The 5042-nt window shown below is 36.0% G+C and overlaps 2 pseudogenes; both read left to right on the top strand.

Annotated features, from left to right (window-relative positions):
• The first annotated feature begins 975 nt into the window (after positions 1-975).
• On the top strand, positions 976-1825 carry LOC116551223 (annotated as a pseudogene).
• Positions 1826-1866: 41 nt separating this feature from the next.
• Positions 1867-2485, top strand: LOC116551143 (annotated as a pseudogene).
• Positions 2486-5042: the final 2557 nt, after the last annotated feature.

Here is a 5042-nt window from a genome sequence, read left to right as displayed (position 1 = left end):
AGTCCTAAAAGACACTGCAAACCATAATAGTGTCATGAGCTCCATTGCTATTAATGCAAGTTGTTATCATCTCAAAGGGTGAAGTAATGTTTTAGTTTTCCAGCAGCCTGACTTTAAAACTGCAATTTCCACATTCTTCACACTCCAATATAAATTGTCATGGTAGTACACACAATAAAAGTGATAAACCACAAACTCCTGAGATTATACCAAGCAAAGAACCAAAAGATGGATCTCAAGCAAGTTTCTTATCCTTACAGAAAGATAAGAGATTAACCATATGATAGCCATAGAGGTCCTGACTCATCTCTTAGGAGCTCTGTCAGAGAATTCTTCCCTATCAAAGTCAGAGAATGATGGAGAATCAGAGTAGAGAACAGCCAGTTATCTCTTTTCATACCAGAATTAAATTCATCCAAGAGTGATACCAATAAAAGTATTGATCAAGGTATGATTACTCTTGACAGTTGTTGCAAGAATTTGCATCAGTTGCCACCAAAAAAAAAAATAATAATAATAGTTGGGGTATTGTAACCACTTACTGGACAGCAGCAAAAATTTGGTTTAGATGGCCTATCATGTCAGGATGAAGCCCATACTCAAATTGAAGAAGATGTTGCAATACAGTCGACACAACGTGCTTCACTAATTAAATTCAATTGTATAAAACCAGAGGACAAAAAAGTTGAAGGTACACTGATAAGCTTTGTTGCATGTAATGTACAGCAAAAATACAGTCAAGAGAAGACCATAATACAATAAAAACCACCTTTGAATGTACAGAATAATCATAGCTCATCATTAACAAAGGAAAAAAACACAACCCAGAAAACGACAAAATCCACCTCATCAGGAGACTGATGGAGAAAGAAGCCTATGGTTGCTCTTAAAGAGCAACTCACACATCAGAAACTTACAACATTATCTTGTGTCTCTCATGAGACACCCTCAACAAAGTCAGCACCAACTCAGGAATGTAAATATTCCATGTTCTCGTGGAATTAAAACGGTTTCTACCAAAAGTGAAGAGGGAGTATGTTCATCCAGTGTTGAAACATCGAGTTTTCCACAGCAGAGTGCACAGATCAATCCTGGTGAAGTGATTATGCCATGAACTTCTTTACTATCCTTACAAAAATCCTGGTGTCTATAACTAAAGATTCTGAACTGCCCATCTGCAACAACTGTCTTGATCAAGTTACATGAAAAGTCAAAGGTTCATATTATATACCCCTGGACAGGAGCAGGTGTTGCTGCTGTCAGGGAAATCATGGAGAATAGGTATGGTCAAAAAGGAAACATACTAAGGATAGAAACAGTAGTGTACACTGGCAAAGAAGGACAAAGTTCTAATAGGTATACAATCGCTAATGGGGTTGTAAGAAGAAACACTGGTACAGAAAAATTTATCTGGTCTACAAGCATACAGGCCACCAATATGCAACTGCTGTGATGGGGGTGCTCATCATGGTGTGGGATGGTATTCCTCTCCCAGTGACTGACTGGCCTTACACAGAGCTAACCAAGAATCTAAAGTTATACAACATGCATCCCACTGACAGAAAATGCACCCTCAATTAAAATCATACCTGTACATGTCGAGGAGTTGATCCAGAGGTGTGTCGAGCTTCATTCCTTTGGCTGTTCATGGATTATGTACTTTAATGGCAATAAGTTTAGTAGAAGCCCAAGCTCCAGAAGATTTAGAATTGATTCAAGCTCTCCCTTGCACACATACTATGAAAGAATTACTAAAGGACTTAATCCAGAAAGACAATATGTAAAAGCAGAATGAATCTGTGTGGGACATGAGGCCATGGAAAAAACCGTAAAGATAACATACAAAGTTTGGCTACACAATTAGCATTCCCGTCACCTGCTGAGGAGAAACTGTCCCACCTTGGTGAGTATTGGTCAGACAGTAAGCACATATTTTGGATGCAAATATTGGTTGCGTGGTCATAGCATGGCTCATGACCAGTTTTGATTCAGTGTGCCCTGCTAGAGCTTCCCACTACGACTCCTCTGAACTCACAAACCCTAGTCAATCAACTCACCTCTCCCTTGTCTTTTACCAGCAGAGAAATCTGAATAAGCCCCAACATGGTTCTGAACTTAACAAGAGTGAGTTTCAGGCTAAAGAAGTTAAGAATAAGAAAATGAAGTCCTCAGAGCAAAAAGACCAGGAAGCTAATGAAGGTCCTGAACGGTCATCTAAGAAAATGATTTTAACCAAATTCCTTCTCATAAAACATTAAAATTAACCCATGACAATGTTGTCACTACGTGTCCTTATGCTCTCACGCAGATTGTGGGGCCCTATAGCCATTGGATCTGAAGGCATTTCTCACCCTCTTAATGTCCGTGCTATTACAGTGAATTTTTTCAAGGTGCTATTAAAAGAAAATCATGTGTTGTTTACTGTATCTTTATCTCACACCTTTCAAGTCTGAGGTAAAAAAAAATGAGGTAGGTATTCTTAACTGTGACTATATTTTGACAACCGGTAGAAGCTGCACATGCTAAGCAAAAATAAAAGTTTAATTGTTTTAAATACAAAAAAAGAAAAGAAAATTCATTCTTAAATCAATAGATCTAAATAGTTCAAAAATTAATTTTGTTTATGATTTTAAAATATAATTAGTATTCTTAGTAGACTAGAACTAATATTAAACCTCCTTAATCTAGATAGACACATTTATAAAACTATACCTACATGATGCTCAATCACTACACATTAACTGTACTATTAAGCTAATACAAGATTCTAAATGTCCACATTCTCATTTCTCTTCCCTTAGAATATTTCAACACCTAGCCAACTGTGAAAAAAAGAATTAAGATGACCCCAAAAAAATGCAAGAAAAACAAACAAAAGACAACAATGTACCCTACCTCTCATTCAATTACAAGCAATTTGGAGCTGTTCATAGTTCACATTTTTCCAGTTGAGTAGCTATTATTAGTATAATTTTTAGCTAACTCTTTGGTCAAATTTTGTAGAAACACTCTGATGAATAGCTAACATGCTAAGAAAACTGAAGAGCCCTTTCAGTTGAAACCATCCAGTTTTAAAGTGTTAGTTAGACAAAGCTTTCAGAAAGGTTTGCTATAGCTCTTATCTGTGTTTGCTTCTACAATAAATGAATCTATATCATTGTATAGTTTTCTTGATTTGCTGTCATTATGAAGGGTTGATATAAGGCAAGTGTTTGCTTGAGGAACATTATTACTTCAATTTACAGAGAATTGATTCCTAACAACTGCTTCATTGAATAAAATCTTCGATCACAGAGGTTCAAGCTTAGGAACTTTAAAACATGGTCATTTCTGTTTCCTTGTCTTGAATAAGGTTTTGAAAGTAGTGTTTTAGCCTTCTTTGCTTTGTATTCTTTCCTATTTTTTTAATTAATCAATATTTTTTCCTTTTATTTGTAGTTGACACGTGATAATTGTACATATTTAGGGGATACAAAGCATAATGATTAAATCAGGGTAGTTAGCATGTCCATATATCCTGGAATATTTATCATTTCTTTGTGTGGGCAGTTTTTGCAGATGGCTGCTTGTTTCAGAACAGTTAACCTTATTTTATTTTTTTTATTATGCCATTTTTCAAAAACAAATATAGATTTTTATCCATTTTGTTTACTTTTTTTTTTATCAATAGTCTTTTAGTTGCAATACACAAAATTACAAAGGAAAATGCCATTATATTTAAAAGATGTTCAAAATTATGTAACTAGTTCTTACGGGACACCTTGTGATGCTTAATAAGCAAGTAGATTAGGCATCAATCAATCAGTTAAGTAACTTTGTAACCAATTTTATCTATAATACACAAAAGCAATCATCTATTGAACCTTCTATATTGGTTTTGGTAACACTTGGTAAAACAGAAGCATAGAAAACAAAACAGTATTTTCCTAATTTTTATTTCTTAATTACTCATCTTCTTTGATTATTTTTCCACATTTTGCTTTACCAATCTTCAATGCAATGTTCCTTTCTGTTTCTTCCATTCAGCAGGTAGTGGAAACAGAAAGAAATGAAGCTTAGAGTTGGTAATTTGAGACTTTACAGCATCATCCATTAGCCACAATTCACTGAACAAATTGGACACTTTCATAGAATTACTTAAGTAAATAAATAAAAGTTTATTTGGCTTGCTTGTACTTTTTCTACTTTTTCTGGCATTCACCATATATTACATTAAATAATCTTCCTAATTGCATATATTTTAATTTATAAAGATTATTCTAGGATTTTTCAAATGCCAGACTTTGTTAAGAATGGAGTTCTTAAGATAATTTAACAGAGAAGATAATTAAAATTTATGATTTATAAGAAAGATAACTACAAGCATGCTGTGATTTCAGTGTCCCCTCCAAACATCTTTAAATTTAATTCCAGGCCAGGAGGGTTAACACATGCCTGTAATCCAGTACTTTTGGAGGCCAGATTGGGTGGATCACTGAAACCCAGGAGTTCGAGAACAGCTTGGACAGCATGGCAAAACTTCATCTCTACCAAAAATACCAACACGTAGCTGACTGTCGCGGTGCACACCTATGGTTCCAGTTACTTGGGAGACTGAGGTAGAAGGATAGCCTGAGCCCTGGAAGCGGAGGCTGCAGTGAGCGGCACTTCAGTCTGGGCAACAAAGTGAGAACTTGTCTCCAAAAAAGAATAAAGGAAAAGAAAGGAAAGAAGCTTAATTCTCATGTGGCTGTAATGAGAGATGGAGCCTTTAAGAAATGATTGCTTTATGAGAGCTATGCCTCCTGAGTGGATTCATCCATGGATTAATGAGTAATCAAGGAAAGGGAACTGGTGGCTTTATAAGCAGCAGCAGAAAGACCTGAGCTACCATGTTAGAAAGCTCAACTCCCTTGCCATGCAATGATCTGCACTGATTCTCAGTGAGTTGCTGAGAGCCCCCACCAGCAGCAAGACCGTTTCCAGATGCAACCCATGGACTATGGTTTTCTCAAACATGCAGTCTCTGGACCTTGGACTTAGCCCCCATAACTGTAAGAAAT

This window comes from Sapajus apella, unplaced genomic scaffold, assembly GCF_009761245.1.
Source record: "Sapajus apella isolate SASKATOON/1434 unplaced genomic scaffold, GSC_monkey_1.0 scaffold9, whole genome shotgun sequence".
NCBI lineage: Eukaryota > Metazoa > Chordata > Mammalia > Primates > Cebidae > Sapajus > Sapajus apella.
This window is presented reverse-complemented; position numbering and strand designations above follow the sequence as displayed.